This window comes from Castor canadensis, chromosome 9 (assembly GCF_047511655.1).
Source record: "Castor canadensis chromosome 9, mCasCan1.hap1v2, whole genome shotgun sequence".
Lineage (NCBI taxonomy): Eukaryota > Metazoa > Chordata > Mammalia > Rodentia > Castoridae > Castor > Castor canadensis.
Window position 1 is genome coordinate 127,188,563 of NC_133394.1, and position 18,035 is coordinate 127,206,597.

Below are 18,035 nucleotides of genomic sequence, written 5' to 3' on the forward strand. Positions count from 1 at the left end.
TCACCAAAAAAAAAAAAAAAAACCAAGGAATTTTTGAGTAAAAAGACTAAATTGCCATAGCATATGCCTACAATAACATGAATATTCTATAAGAGACAAATAGAAGATAAAAGAGATAGTGAATAACTATCAGAAAGACAATGAATTTAGCAACAATGATGAAGTGGAATTCAAAACTGTATCCTGTATCCTGAGATACAGGAATTCCAGAGGGGGAAAAATATAGCTTTCACATGAAAGGGCTTCAAGGAAATTTGTGGTGAGTGAATATAATATGTAAATATTAAAACCATACTCTATGGAAAAATTTGTTGACATATAAGCATTGCTAGCAGAACAGGAAAGTGTAGGAATTAGTATCTGATTATTCAATATGTTAGGATAAATTGCCTCTGAGGGTCTGATCTGAGTCTCTGGTTGTGACAAAGGTAAGTAGATAAATGAAGAACATATACATACAAACACACACACACACAAAACTCCACATAATCACATATACTTATAGACATACATTTTGTTAGAAGTATAGATATTTAGGTTATAGATATTGATTACAGTATTATATTTAAAGTTATACTTAACCTTTTACAAAATTTTCTACTAATAACTATAAATAAATACAAGAATAGGGTATATATGATTTGAAAATAAATGCACTATACTTGGAAGCATAGCTATTAATCATATATATATGCTAATTTTCAATTTAGTTTTATATTTAGCTATGCTACTAAAGCTTTCCATAGTCTTGTTTGGTTGGTTTTCTTGTCTAGCATATCTCTATATCACACAAGCCATCTCCAGTTCATTCATTATTCTATTTTCTCATTTTCAATTCATATGTGTTTCTTTCCCACTACATCTTTGACAATAGAGTTTATATTTTATATATCATGATTCTGGGTAGTAGAATGGTGCTTTATAAAATGAATAAAAGACACTAGAATATATTATTTGAAGATGTAAACTAATTTTAGAATATTAAGTTTTATGTACCTGGAAAGAAAAAATATAAGTGTCATACAGGAGTATAGTAATGAGATTTTCCTTTTAGATTTCTTAGTATGTAATATGAAGCATGATTGTTTTAAGTTCACATGAATTTAGGATTTTTCTTCCTGGAAGATTGAGTTGGGAATACTGCCTTTTCAAAGAAATTTGCATTCATAAGTAGAAAGAATCCCCTTAGAGTTTCCAGTGTCTTTATTTCTTTATGCCCAAAGAATCAACAATCTATTTGTATGCAGAGAAACTGAAAACACTCTAGGTGTCTCATTCAGAGAAAACTCAACACAAGGAATTGATTATATGGATGACTGAAGACCAAAGGAACACAATGTATGACAGAGTAAGGAAGAGATCAGAATCAGCAGGAAGCACTACCACTCCTAGTACTTAAGGGACACTTGAAAGAAGTGATGTAATGAGAGCCCTGAAGCTGCTACAGCAGACCCTAAACCTCAACAGGATCTGGGACCACAGAGGAAGGGCTATTTTGCAGGAATGACAGCAAAAAGAAAATATAATGCCAGTGAGACAACTGGAAGCAGAACAAAGAATTGAAAATAATCTTAATTTTTCCCAATATTCAATGAATACTCTACCTCTTCCCATTGTCCAAGTACAACAGGGTGGGATAATATTCCTAGTATACCAGACAAAGCAAGCAAGACCATGAAATATTAAGACAAATTATTGGCAAATACACTTACTCAATGGGTATCTAAAGATAAATATCTCAAATATATCTTATTAAATGACACAAAATAATAACAAAACACTTAAAATGATGTTATTACAATGGAACAATGTGAGTGAAATTGCTATAGGCAATGGATTCATTAGGAAGTGTTGTCCATTTATTCATAAGTGTGTATCAATACAGGAAAAATCTATGAATAAGTCTTTTGTCCCTCACTTGGTTCACATATTAGAAGAAAAAAATCCATTCATTTTATCTGATCTAGAAAAATGAAACTAAGAAGGCAGAGCTCACTGACTTTTGAAAGCATAAGTGAAATTGATTGAGCAATATTTCCAACCTCAGATCAGTGTTGTATGCCATTTTTAGTCTGAAATTACCCATTTGATTCTGCTACAGGAAAATGATGTTAGACAATTTAAGTAATAGCAATCAAAATTAATGAATATGTTTTCATTAAATTCAAATGCACTGGAAGTATTGTCATTCAAATCAAGTTTCTCCAACCAAATGAACACTTTATTTTTAATGTTCTCTTTCTGACAATGTTCTGATATAATGGCATAGTGTATGTCAAAATAACTCTAGTATATTGACCAGCTGTTTTCCTATTGGGGAATTGAGTTTAAGGCCTTCTTTCTTTTGTATCTGCTTAAAAACCTGATGAGGAAATATCTTCAATTGAACCTCATCATAGTTGCTTACTTCTGATTAATATTCTTGCTAAGTCAGACTGGGGGAGGATGATAGCAGAAAACATATAAAGTACTAAATGAAAATCCACATAAGTTTCCAACATCTTACCTAACCACAGCTTTCCAGGTAAAGTAAGAGTGAGCCTGAAGGTAGCGACAGGTGTATCATCAAGACAGAAGAAATATTCTATACAATGTCTTAAAAAGAGGGAAATAATGTTTAATTAAGGGAGACGTCTACAATAATCATATATAAGTAAAATATTGAGTACCAGTGGTAATACAACAAAACAAAGCCAAATTGTTCACAAGGAAAACTCAAGTCAGTAAGCACTGAGATTTGACTTATCTTAAGAGTGATGGGTTTTCATTTATTTTTAGAAATGATGAAATATGATTGAATTTTAGTTTTAAAATCTCATTCCTGCTTCAGTGTTAAGAAAACATTGATAGGAACATTACATTAGATAGAAAGAGAAGAAAATACTGCTCTAATAATTCTCAAAAATGATAACTGTTCTTTTTTTTTCTTTTTATTATTCATATGTGCATACAAGGCTTGGGTCATTTCTCCCCCCTGCCCCCACCCCCTCCCTTACCACCCACTCTTCCTCCTCCCTCTCCCCACCACCCCCTCACTACCCAGCAGAAACTATTTTGCCCTTATTTCTAATTTTGTTGTAGAGAGAGTATAAGCCATAATAGGAAGGAACAAGGGTTTTTGCTGTTTGAGATAAAGATAGCTATAGTGTTAGATTCCTCTCATTGCTTTCCTGTACATAAGTGTTACTTTCTAAATTAATTTTTCTCAAACTGACCTTTTCTCTAGTTCCTGATCCCCTACTCCTATGGGCCTCTTTCACCTTAAAGTTTCTGCATTAGTTTCTCTGCATTGAGGGCAACAAATGCTATCTTGTTTTTTGGGTGTCTTACCTATCCTCATACCTCCCTTGTGTGCTCTCAGTTTATCATGTGCCCAAAGTCCAATCCCCTTGTTGTGTTTGCCCTTGATCTAAAGTCCACCTATGAGGGAGAACATATGGTTTTTGGTCTTTTGGGCCTGGCTAACCTCACTCAGAGTGATGTTCTCCAATTCTATCCATTTACCAATGAATGATAACATTTCGTTCTTCTTCATGGCTGCATAAAATTCCATTGTGTATAGATACTACATTTTCTTATTCCATTCGTCGGTGGTGGGGCATCTTGGCTGTTTCCATACTCTAAACTGAAGAGAACACCCACAGAGTGGGAGAAAATATTTGCCAGGTATACATCAGACAAAGGACTGATAACCAGAATATATAGAGAATTTAAAAAGCTAAATTCTCCCAAGACTAATGAACCAATAAAGAAATGGGCAAATGAACTAAGCAGAATTTTCTCAAAAGAAGAAATTCAAATGACCAAAAAACACATGAAAAAATGCTCACCATCTCTAGCAATAAAGGAAATGCAAATTAAAACCACACTAAGATTCCACCTCACCCCTGTTAGAATAGCCATCATTAGCAACACCACCAACAACAGGTGCTGGTGAGGATGCGGGGAAAAAGGAACCCTCTTACACTGTTGGTGGGAATGTAAACTAGTACAACCACTCTGGAAAAAAATTTGGAGGCTACTTAAAAAGCTAGACATTGATCTACCATTTGATCCAGCAATACCACTCTTGGGGATATACCCAAAAGACTGTGACACAGGTTACTCCAGAGGCACCTGCACACCCATGTTTATTGTGGCACTATTCACAATAGTTCTTAAACTACTCAGAAGTCAGAAGGATTAGAGAGAACTGGAATGATTTAAAAAGCATAAAGAAAAATTAAAAGCCACTGGTTATGTAGGAAATTAACATTTGAAGGAAGGGTTAATAGGAGTCATTAATTTCTGACTGAATTTTTATACTTGAGTTTATGAACCTTGCTATGTACAATGACATTTTGTAGGTCTATACATTTGGGGGACGCTAAAAGAGTCTTCATTAAGCATAATTTCCTGTAGTATTTTGTACCATAAGATACAGAGTCATGAAATCAGAAATGACTTTAAATATCCTCTAATTCAGTATTCAAAATGTGATAGTCAACTTTTATGTCAGCTTGGTGTTCAGTGTTTTCATCAAACACTTATGTCTAATGTTTAATGTTTCTGTGAAGGTATTTTTTAGATGCTATTAAAATTTAAATCAATACATTTTAATCTACTTTTAGTAAAGCGAGTTACCCTCCATGATGTAGTCGTGTTTTTATCTACAACTTCAGCTTCCATGGTTAATCAACCATAATCCAACAATGTTAAATGGAAATTTCCAAAAATAAATAATTCATAAGTTTTAAATTGAGTGGTGTTTTGAATATTGTGAGGTCCTGCTGTCCTATTCTGACCTTCCCAAGATGTGAATTATCCCTTTTTCCAGGGTATACCCATGATGTATGCTACTCACCTGTTAATCACTTACCAGCCAGCTAGGTTATCAGACCGACTGTCACTATATCTCATTGCTCATGGTCAAGTAACTCTTGTCATAATAGTCTAAAACTCTGTCACAATACCTGGATCATTTATCTCACTTCCCCTCATGACACATGCATTGCATTTTCTCACATCATCTTGAAGGGTATAGTATAATGAGATATTGTAAGAGACCACATTTGTGTAAAGTTATTACAGTATGCTATCATAATTGTTATATGTACAATAGTTTTGTCGTTAACTTTACATGTGTTCAATTTAAAAATTAAACTTTATCATAGGTATGCATATTTAGAAAAAAATATAGTATATGTGTTATGTGTAGTTTCAGGCCTTTGAATGTACTCCTATAGATAAGGAAGAGACTTCTGTAGATTAAATGCCTAAGAGAGAGCACAAAGGTTTGTAGAAGAAATTGATCCTCCAGACTGCTCCACTGAGTATATACCCAGTTCTACAGCCTTTGAAAGCAAGACTGGGAAATCACCTCTTACACAGATCTCCAACATGTCAGTCCAAGAATTGCATGAGACTATGTATTAAAATAGAGCTCTCTTTCTTTAAGATCTCCTAATCAGTCTGGTTCTCTGGAGAATTCTAATACATGCACAAATGTGACAATATTGGCTACACATCCCTAATAGAAAACCTAGCTCTTTAATTATTACTCTGGAGGATGTTTTGCTTCCTATTGAGGAAGATTTGAGTATCTGAATTTTCATTTATTTTTGTTTATCTTCTCATTCTTGAAGTTAGGAGTGGAAATTTCATTTCCTCTAACTACCTTCATTAAATCTAGATATATGGTAAAATGATATGGAAAAGTGTTCATTGTATGGGAAGTGTTCACTATGTAAAATGAGAATATAAACATCATCCCTTATTAAAATGTAATAAGGAAGGAAGATATATATATATATATAAATTATTTAATATCTTAAAATAACTTTACAATACTAGGTTTAATTACCATTGTCACATTCGTTTTTATTCTGTTATCTCTTATGAGTAAATATTGAGAATCTATACACACATATCATTGCTAGGTGCTTTATACTACTTCCCATGGAATAAGAAATTAATTCTACAAGTTATGCAATAATTTTTATTTTTACTTTCTATAATTAAACATAAATGTTGTTTCAAGAGCTAATTCTTTTAATTGCCAAAAAATTTAATGGTCTTTTGCACTGTGTCTTAACACAAAGTTGGAGTAATGGGTCTTACTTGTCCATACAGATGGTCTCATTAGACCCCACTACCTCATATCAATTCTCAATTCACTTTTTAAGGATGCTTCAATGCCAGTGCTTTTTATGCAATTATGGAGCTCCTCTTAGGTGCCCTGAAATTGATATTGCTACTTCCATGCACCACAACTAAGAGAAACTTCAGTGAGCTGTGTATGACCTCAATACTTGTCCTAGATGCATTGAGAACTTTCACTCTTAAAGCTATGACACTTTTGCAGAGCTCTATTGGAGGAATAACTGTTCATTCTTAGATGTCTGAAACACATGGGGAAAAAGGAGTCTTTTTTTGTTGTTGTTGTTGTGCTGGGTGGGGATTCATTGTGGCATATATAAAAGTTCTCATAATATATCAAATTTATTATACTTTAACTTACCCCCTCCACCATTCTCTTTTATTCCCCTTCCCCATATTCTTGGAATAGTTTTAACAGTTGTCATTTGTCCATTTACGTACATGTGTACACAGTATTAGCACTATATTCACCCTGCCAAGCCCTTTCCACCTCCTCTCTCCTCCCACTGGTATCAATCCTCCGCCACAGGACTGGTCCATCCTTCTGGTCTCCAATTTTATAAAAGAACAAAAATGACATTTTTGTTTGTTTAAGATAGCTACACAGGGAGTTTCCTTGTGACATTTTCATGTATATATGTATTTGTAATCAGATTTGGTTCATCTGCATTTTTTTTCTTTCTAACTTAGTCTCAATCTTATGGTGGCTTCAAAAGGTTTAGAAATTCTATATTCATTTTTTTTTTTACTGTTTCTCTGGGTGAGAATACATTGTGGAGTTTACAAAAGTTCTTACAAAGTAAGAACTTGAATTCATTCCCTCCCCCACTCTCTTTTATCCTCCTCCCATCCTGGAATAGTTTCATTAGGTATTATGTTTGCATTTATGTGCATGTGTACACAATTTTTGCACCATATTCATCCTCCTATGCCTTTTCCCTGCCACCTTCCCCATCCCACTGGTATAAACACCCTTCCTGTTTTCCAATTTTGTAGAGGAAAAAAAGCAAAAAAAAAGGAAAAAAGTAACATTTTTCTTTATGGTATTTCCATGCATATATGTACTAGAACCCCAACTGGCTCATCTCTTTTTTGTTGTTTTTTTTCATTGTACCTCAGTACTTTTCTTATAGTAGTTTCAATCAGCTTATGAATTCTACAATCATTCTTGTATAGAGAGAACATCAACCATATTTACCTTATTAACTTCCTTCTTTTACCCTCCACCTCTCATATGTGACTTCCCCTTAGTGTGGCCTATTGCGACCAATAACATTGCTGTATTTGTATTAGGACTATATCCCACATATGAGAGAAAGCATGCAGCTTTTGACTTTTTGAACCTGGCTAACTGCACTCAAGATGATGTTCCCCAGTTCCATTCTTTTACTTACAAATGACAAAATTTTATTCTTTTTTGTGGCTGAATAAAATTCCATTGTATATAAATGTCAGATTTTCTTAATTCATTCATCAGTAGTGGGCATCTTGGCTCTTTCTATAGCTTAGCCATTATGAATAATGCTACAATAAACATGGATGTGCATGCAGGTGTCTTTATTGTAACCTAGCTTACATTCCTTTGGGTATGTTCCTAGGAGTGGAATTGCTGGATCATATGGAAGTTCTATTTTTAGTTTTTGAGGGACTTCCATACTGTTTTCCATAATGGTCATATTAATTTGCATTACCAACAGCAGTGTATTAGGGTTCCTTTTTCCCCTGCATCCTCACCAACATTTGTTGTTTTTTTGTGTTCTTGATGGTTGCTAGTCTAACAAGAGTAAGATAGAATCCTAACGTGGTTTTGAATTGCATTTCCTTGTTCTCCTTCCCTTCTATGACCTGGTTGTCACCACCAATTGGTTCAGCCATTGTGGAAAAAATAGTTTGTGTAAGTGACCTGCTGTATGGTACCCTTTCTTCCTTTTTCTTCATATTCTCTAATCCTGTGTGTAGATATAGGTGTTATAGATAAGAAGATAAAAATAGAGACTGAGACAGAAGAATTTGTAAGGATGATGTGTGGATGGAATTTCTTCCAAATCACCCCTGTTCCTTGATGTTTTCTTTTTTGCTCTTCATCCAGTGTAGATTCCATACTCTCTTTCTTGCTTGAACCCTCAGAAAAACTCTTCTGCCTCATCTCTTCTATAAACTTGGTCAGACCAAATCATTGGTTAAATAATAAATATTGTCAAACTTGTGTGTACTGTGCAAAGCTAAAGATAAAACCATGGCTATGCAGATTGGGTCTCATTTAATATCTATATTTGCACACACACACATATATATTTATTATTGCTGTTGATTTTTTGTTTTTTGGCTGTACTGAAGTTTGAAATCATGGATTTACACTTGCTAGGCAAGTGTTCTTCCACTTGAACCAACTTTTAGCCATTTTTGCGCTAGTGATTTTGGAAATAAGAGTCTTGCTTTTTGCCCTGGCTGGCCTGGACCTGATCTTCCTAGTCACTGGGATGACAGTCATGCAACACCATGTCCAGTTTTTTTCTGTTGAGATGGGGTCTTAAATTTTTTTGGCCTGGAACCACAATCGCCTTGATCTCAGCCTTCCAAGTAGCTAGGATTACTGGTGTGACCCAGCAGTCCATAGCCAGTATATAGTTTTACATTGTTTCCCGATTCTCAAGTAATGCTTTATTAATTCAATTACTCTCTCACTATCATTGGTGCAAATAATGTAGACACATGTATGTAAATGCAAAAATGATATCTCATGAAAGCGTTCCAGGAATCAGGAGAGGAAGGAGAAAAGAGAGCAGTTGGAAGGCTGAATTCAAGTATAATATATTTGATATATTGAAAGAACCTTGTAAATGCTATAAGGTACTCCCGCTCAGCACAACAATAATTAAAAAAAGGAATAAAAAAGAATCATTATTTCATAACTTTTTTCTTTAGTCTGTAACTTAGTATTTTTTTTCACATTCTCATTTTCTCCTGATTTGATTGATTTTACTTCAATGGGAACAATGAAAGGAATTTCATAGACTTCTACTACCAGCATTGCCTAATTATTCATAATTATAACTAAAAACCAACCTCATCTTTTTGGTGAGGACTCAATATCCAGCCTTGGAACCACAAATAATCTATCATACTCTTCTTGAACAATTTAATATCAGAGTAGGATACACTTCTTTGGTGATGTAAACAAGCTTCATGGCTTTAGATACCATGCATATATTGATAACTTCTAAATTTTTTCCACTAGAAGTGTACATCCAGATATTTCACAACTAATTTCTACATAGATAGATAACATATATCTCAAACTCAACATAATCAAGAGAGAATTTTGCTCTATTTCCCAAAACTTATTTGGTCAGTAACCTTTCTTCAATTAGTTGAATGTTGTTTTATCCTTCTACTTGTTGAAATACATATTTTGAAGTCTTTAGCTGGATATTCAAAACACATCCAAAATGCAATTGCTTCTTATCTTTTTTGTTACTATGTTTCTAGTGGAAGCCAACATTGCTTCTTCCTTGGTTTACTGCAAATAGCTCTCTAAAACTTTCCTTGCTTCTGTTCTTGGTCCTCTATAGCCTATTTTTGATGATTCACACAGGATTACTGAATCATTCACTGCTCTGCACAGTATCTCACAATTGGTCTTCATTCTACAAATCTCAATGAGATCAAAATGGCCTGAACATCCTTCTGCAATTTCTCCATTACTTTTGAAAAAGATCAGTCACCACTATCTCTGACTTTAGCATCTGTTTTTATTTTATTTTATTTTTTATGCATTGCTCACTTCTCTTCAGCTACATTGCCTTCCTTTCTGTGACTAAAATATACTAGGAATATATTCATCTTAGTTTGTGTCCTCTAAATGTATTTTCTAATTATACCTCTCTCCCCCACAAAGTATTCACTTAGCCAACCCCATTACTTTCTTCAAAATCCTGTCTTTGCATTTAGGTCTTCTCCTGCATAGTCTATTAAATACCATAACTTTCTCTTCCACCTTAATCTCCATTCTAGCTAAAATTCCATTAGCTTGCTCTTTTCTCGATTTAAAACATTTAATTTACCTATTTGTAGGTAACTTTTGCCTCATATCTCCATATTAAAAGCTGCAAATGTCTTTTTCTATACTGTTTCATTCAGTGAGATACTTTGAATGAGAACAGAAGAGGCAGAAAGGTTAAAAAAAAGAACATTTATTAAGTTAAGCAATATATTGGTGATTTCTACTATATTTGCCCTAAGTTCCCTCAAGGAATATCTATTTAACACATAAAATTCTTTCTTTTAGGTGGCATCACATCTTGAAGTCATAGAGTTCATTAGTTTTCAACTGACTGAGTAAATTAGAGATCAGGATTATAAAAATATGAGAAAATTGTCAGTTATTACATCAAATGTTAATCAGCTGTTATTTGGGTTTTTAGTGTTGTCCCCACCAACATCTAGAGGTTCTACTATTCAGAAGGAATTTTATAGGAGGAATATGATATTTAGAAGAATTATCTAACATACCCAACGTCATTCAACAAAAGATGTGTCTTAACTTTTTGAGCTGAAACATTTCTTACTGTACAACCTTCACATTACAGAGAACCACTATCAAGTTCGGTTTTTATTTATCTTTCTTCCAAATCCTCTTCTTTGTCATATTTTCTTTCTCAGAACTCTAATCACATTCTTTAAGTTATAAATTAAATCAGTAGTTATAGTCTACCACCCAAGTCTCAGTTAACTACGTGATGACCAGGAGAATATATTTTTACAGGTTGTTCACTTGAATCTTTCCATTGTGCTTCATTTCCCATTTATACAATCCCATTAAATATGAAGTATATTACTAAGAAGCATAAATATGGCAGACATCATCAAGACATTCATAATTCCAATTGGAGAAATACCTGCATTAAATAAATTGTGAGCCATTCTTCTGTGGATGCTCCAAAGAAGGTATCTATAAACATGGGAAAAGTACATTTAATTGATATTTGTTTATTTTTTTCTATCTATATGTTTCCATTTATGTTTACTTAAAAGAGTTACTTTGACCTGAGTCTCTCATTTTGAAAAACCTTACTTCTTCTGAGTAACAGATTATGTAACAAAAATACAGAAATTACTTATGCACATTTCATGAGATTTCAACATTTTATTTAAATAATGTTGAAAATACTGTCATAGCAATTTAGTTTGAACCTTCAAAAATGTTCTACAAGACTGAGCACATTGTAAAGATTTTGGAGTCTTAAACTCCAACTATTTTAGGGACAATTTAACATTAAGCTAAAAGATGATTTAAATAGTAGTAACATGCTTTTTGAATTTAATGGCTGTACAACTTCAATCACCAATACCTGTTCAAATACTTTTTCCTACTGGAAAAAAAAAGAAATGTTAAAAACTATAAAGAGAGCATTAAACCAGATAAAGCCTAGATGAAACTTTTGTTCCAGATATTGTTATACTTGTTTGGTTGAGTCAAAGTCAATATTATTGTGAATGTCAGGAGGAATTTGGCATAATGCTGCAAATATTTTATTTGAAATGTTAATTTAAACAGCTGAGTCAACATAGCTGCATCTGTGCATCTTTCTACTGAAGATGAAGCCACTCTGTTTCTTTCAGGCATTGGGACTAGCAAAGTCCATCATGGCAGGTCCTGGAAAGCAGGAAAAGTATGAGTTTGTCACTCTGAAGTTCATGGTTCAGCTGATCTTTGGAAGGATATTAAAGTAAATTCATAGAATGATATATAAATTAGCATGTAGAATGAAATTTGTCTTATCAATAGACATTAAGCATTTTTTAAACATTGTTCTTTGATGAATTTCATATTATTATTCATATCTATCAATATAGAAACCAAATTTGTCTTTCTATACATAAGGTGAGATACACAAGTTTGTGTTTCAGAATTGACACAGAGGACATTTACTTTTTCCCTTAAATTATAATTCTATTTATTTCAGATCTCTCTCTTAATGGAGTTACAGCATCAAAGTTACATAATAATGAATTTAATCTTGAGTAAGTATGACTGACTATATGTTTTCTTCTTTTTTTCTCTCTCTCTCCCTTCCTTCCTTCTTTCCTTCCTTCCTTCCTTCCTTCCTTCCTTCCTTCCTTCCTTCCTTTTCTTCCTTCCTTCTATCTGTCTTCCTTCATTTTAATTTTTAGAGACCTGTTCTATCCACTTCTAGGATGAAATCTTTCTTACATAATTGATAGTGCTTTTCAGTTACTGCCAATCCACAACAGAGTTTCAGTTTGCAATAAAATGGCCAACTACTTGTAATAATCAAAACTGCAATCCTTAAATTTAAGATTTTTGCTCATCTCTCTGTTTACTTGTTGAAGATTTGCAATGACTGGGAGATGATTCTCTATTGCTTCTTGTAATTCTCAGAGGTAGAGGCCCTAACTATTTTTTATCCTACCTATCATAGGTTTTTTTTTTTTTTCCTACTATGACAAAGAAAATGTTTTCCTCTAGGACAAAGAAGAATTTTGTTTACTGATATTTATTTAGAGATGCTTGTTTGCAGTCCACCAAAAAACAGAGATTTTCTAGTTTGTATTTCCAAACTCACTATTATTCTTAGGATTCCCATAAACCCTTAAGACAGAGGGAATCACACAGATACGAAGTTCACGGTACCTCCCGGGACATGAGTAATCAAGTCTGCTTCTCTGACCCAGGAGTCTGTCTTCTGACTGCCATATGTGTGTCAGACACTTCAAAGTTTCTTATCTGTCAGTAGATAACAACAGTTTTGGCTCTATTTCTCCACTTCTTGCTATACTCATCCTCTCTCATTTTTCAAGTCCTCATTTCTAATCATCCTGCAGTCAGAGATATAGAGATGTAAAGAAATGGAGGAAAGTGAAAGAAAATTCTTAGTACACTGTTACTAGCATTATATTAATTAGAGATATCAGAGGTTTAAAACTGAGTTTTCACATATGTTGTATATTTGTGAGGTCTTGTCTTCAGAGATTATAATACCCAAATGCTGGGATTTCTAATTTGTAATTTCTTTGATATGAAAAAATACATGTTTAGGCCAGTCATGCTTTATAAATGACAGCTACATTTACAGAGTACAGTAACTTGACATCTGACTGCTTATCAAGGTAACCTACCATCAATTCATTCTGGGTTAACATTATTTTATTTATAGATGTGATGTCTTGTACAGACTATTTGCTGCAAAAAAGATGGAAACATATACATCCTTAAATACAGTGTTAAATAAAGCCTTGAATGCAATATTAAAGCTATATAACTAGGCTAGTGTACCTAAGGTTCTTAACAGCGAGATATTTCAAACACACCACCAACAACAAATGTTGGAGGATGCAGGAAAAAGGACTCTCATACAGTGCTGATGGGAACGTATGTAAGTACAACCACTCTGGGAAACAATATGGAGGCTTCTTAAAAAACTAAACCTACATCTGCCATGTGATCCAGCAGTCCCACTCCTAGGGATATACTCAAAGGAATGCTACTCAGGTTACTCCAGAGGCATTTGCACACCATGTTTATTGCAGCACTATTCACAATAGCCAAGTTATGGAAATAGACAAGATGCCCCACTACTGATGAACGGATCAAGAAAATGTGGTATTTATACACAATGGAATTTTACTCAGCCATGAAGAAAAATGAAATTTTATCATTTGCAAGTAAATGGATGGATCTGGAGAACATCATCTTAAGCAAAGTTAACCAGGCTCAGAAGGCCAAAAATTGTATGTTCTCCCTCACATGCAAACTTTTGACCTAAAACAAATGCAGTAATATTATTAGACATGAGTCACACGCTAAGGAGAGAACACAAACAGGAGGAATAGGGAAAGGTAGGAAACCCAAAACTTGAAAGTGTTTGATGTGCCCACTGTAAAGGATCTAATATAGCAACCTTAAAACAACAAAGGTCACTATGGGAAGGTGACAGAGAAGTAGTGAAGAGGCCTGGTAGAGATGAATCAATTCAGGTTGTAATATACATGTGCATGTAAGCAATGCTAGGAATCTCTCTGTTTAGCTATCCTTATCTCAAACTAGCAAAAATGCTATTTCTTTCTTATTATTGCTTATGTCTTCTCTTCAACAAAGCTGGAGAAGAGGGCAGAACAGGTTCTGCCTGGAAGTGAGGGGCGCAAGAGGGAGGGGACCGGGGGGCAAGGGAGAGAAATAGCCAAACAATGTATGCACATATTAATAAATGAATGAAAAAATAGTGAAGTACTATGTCCCTAAAATTTCATTGAACACCAAAACTTTTCATTTTTTTTCTAGAAAATTCTGACCTGAAATTTATAAGATAATACATCTTCCTCTACCACATTGGGAAAAAGTAGTGAAAATGACACAAAATTCAATTATTTAATTTATAAAGAGACAGTTTTTTGGCCTGTATAAAATGACTCACACCTGTAATCTGAGCTACTCAGGAGTCAGGATCATGGTTCCAGGTAAGCCTAAGCACAATATTAGCAAGATCCCATCTCAACCAAGATGGGCATGGTGATACATACCTGTCATCCCAGTTATGTAGGAGGTATAAATAGGAGGATTGTAGTCCTGGCCTTCTAGGGGGAAAATATGAAACCCTATTGGAAAAATGACTAAAGCCAAAGGTAGTGGAGGCATGACTTAAGTGATAAAAGACCAGCCAGCAAATGTGAGGCCCTCAGTTCAAATTTCAGTACTTTAGTACTACTAAAAGGAAGAAAGAAAGACAGGAAGGGAGAAAGAAAGGAAGGAAGGAAGGAAGGAAAGAAGAAAGAAAGTATGAAAGGAGACAGGACGGGAGAGAGGTAGGAGAAAAGGAAAGGGTAGGAAGAAGGGGAGATGAGGGAGGAAGGAATACTTTCTTAGATTTCCACTCCTGAAAATTTACATTCTGAAATTTTGGTAAAGGAGTTCCTGCAGTATTTGTTGTATTACAACCAGCCTGTGCTGCTTTCTTTTGCAAGACGTACATGATGGACTATGGAATGTGATGTTTATTTTCTTGGGGCATTAGTGAAACTGAGTTGAAAATAGTTTTAGTTATTAAATATGTGCATTTGTTTTAGCTAATAATAAATATATGAACAAAATTATCTGTGCTATCCCCACTGGGCTATTATGTTAAGAAATCAAATAATTTGATTTTTTTCAATTTTGTTCCCAAACTTTTAAAACTAAAGAAATAAAAATGAGATAGAAAGGTCAAAGAGAGGAAAGTAGGTTAGAAACAGAAAAATATAACTGAATTGAATATTTAAAAATTGTCTTCTTTCTGATGATATCACTGCTTCTGGGTACAGAATGAATATTTTCTTTTTTTTCACTTTATTTTGTTGTCTTTGTGTAGCTTGAAATTGACCATAGATACTAATTCAGAAATAATATTAGATGTCACTTTGATCAAACTTAAATGTTGTTCACTTTAATAATGAACAAAAAATGCAAAATATATTGAACTTCATTGTTTTTATTAAAGATTATTGTTATAAGTCATCCAGACCTCAGCGTTTATGTTTAGCTAGATTTTAGATTTTCATTTTAAGCATTAAACATGTATTTAGTGGAAATGCTAACATTAAAATTTGTCAGAGGTAATCCATTTTGTAATTTTCCTAGATAGTTGATACAACATTGAGGAGACCTGAATCCCAAATTTAATGTTGAAGGAATTAACATTATTCACTTCATTTCTGTCCAATAATGTATCATTGCAGAATATGATGACAAATGTGTTGGAACCTAATACTGATGACTTGAATATGTACATTTGTGGTTTATGTTACAAATGCTATCATCTTAAACTCCCACTTAATTCTACATTAGCCTGTGTACAGTCAGGAAGAAAAAATGAAGGATTTAACATAGCGAAGAGAGAAGTGAGAAATGTGGAAACAAAGTCACCAATAAAAGGCAAGATAGCTGAAGCCAGAAGGTCATGGTAGTTTAGACTGAAGACATGAACCTGACTGAATGGAGCACGTTTATCAAGGGAACCTGTTGTGAACTGTAAGAGCCTAGCTGTCTCTGACACCAATATCAAAGCAGATAAGCATATGCAATTGCAAATTCTATGAATATGTTGCTTGTTAACACTTCACACTACAACCACCTCTTTGGAATCACATAATTTATTCCCATTCTCCTTGCTCAACATGAATTTTTTCATTGGCCTCCTAATTAGGTATCTCCCAGGGAAGGGGATTCTGTTAATTATGGTTCCAGATTTCTTCTCTGCATCAGAAAGAGCAGCACTGGAAGTAATGCCAACTTGGCCAAAATTCAGAACAGTTTCTATAGCTAGAGATTGTCAGGACTCATTTAACAAAGGGGAAAATAAAGCTTAAATAGTTTAGGTAACTGGCCTAAAAATGCAAGTCAAAAATGCAAGAAATACTCAAACAGCATAGTTTATTGAAAGGAAAGTGATGTTTTTTGTTTTGTTTTGTATTATTTTGGGTTTTTTTGTTAAGGATAGTTGCTTTGTGCTATCTTTTTATCATTAATTATCTTGAATGCTAACTTCATATTAGAATTACATACAGCTTTACAAAATGACATGTGGCTATATGACAACTCTGCAAATTCTAATTTTATTGCTCTGAAATTCACAGATTTTTACATTTATGAAAACTTTCTTGGGTATTTTGATGTATAATCAGGCATGGAAAATATTAAGATAAATCAGACTCCCATTCACCCACAGCTTTCAAATTGTGGCACATAGCATATTGCTATGAATAAGTTTTCTTGACCTGAGCCCATAATCTTTAAAAATTTCAACCCATCCTTCTTTGTACAAGTATATTTTGATACTTCTACAAATCATTATTTTTAATATCAATATTGATGTTATTCATTGTGTTCCATATTCTAATAGCTATTTCATGAAAATATCAAATTTCTTACATTTGTGATTCATACACCATAGTCAGCAAATTTTTAAGAAATTAGGCAAGTGCTCCACTTTGAAATTTTATGGTTTGCATTTGCAAAACTCTTATTCTTGTTTTATGTACCTACACAGTTGGATTTCTCAAAATCTCTATGTGATGAAAACTTTCTGTATTGTATGGACATGTCCTATTTGTTTCCAATATATTACATTTTAAATAGTATATAATAATTTTAAACAATAATAAAATTTAATTTACATCTATAATTACTTTGAAAGAGTACCAGCAAATAGTAAGTACTTGGTAAATATAGACTTGCAAAAGTAGACCTAAAATAAATTCAATAATATTATTGGATGTGGGTTACACACTAAGGGGAGACTGCACACAAGAGGGATAGGGAAAGAGAAGGAAACTAAAAATTCGAATGTGGTTGATATGTTCACTGTATAGAAGCAAATATAGTAATCTTAAATTGGCAGAAGCTGCTATAGGAAGCAGACTTGGAAGTAGTGAAGAGGTTTCGCAGAGATGAACCATTATGGGTTGTAATACACATATGCATGGAAACAACACAAGGAATCTCCCTGTATAGCTATCTTCACCTCAAATAAGTGAAAACGCTGTTTTTCTTTTTATCTTAAATGTGTTTTTTCAACAAAATAGGAGAACAAGAGGGTAGAACAGATTCTGCCTCAAAGGTGGGGGTGGGTGGGAGGTGGCCCAAATAATATATACACATGTAGTAAATGTGAAACCATAGATAAAATAAAAATATAAACACAAAAAAAAGAGAAAAAGTATGAAGGACATTAAAATGTATGTACTGAAACAATGTGCCTTGTCTCTGACCTATTACTTTATAATAACACAACTTTAATGCACATATACAATTTAGATTAAGTATATTATATTTTTCTATATGATGTGTTTGGCTATAAGAGATAGCCTTTACATTGATCTCTAAGAGAAGAAAAACATTGCTA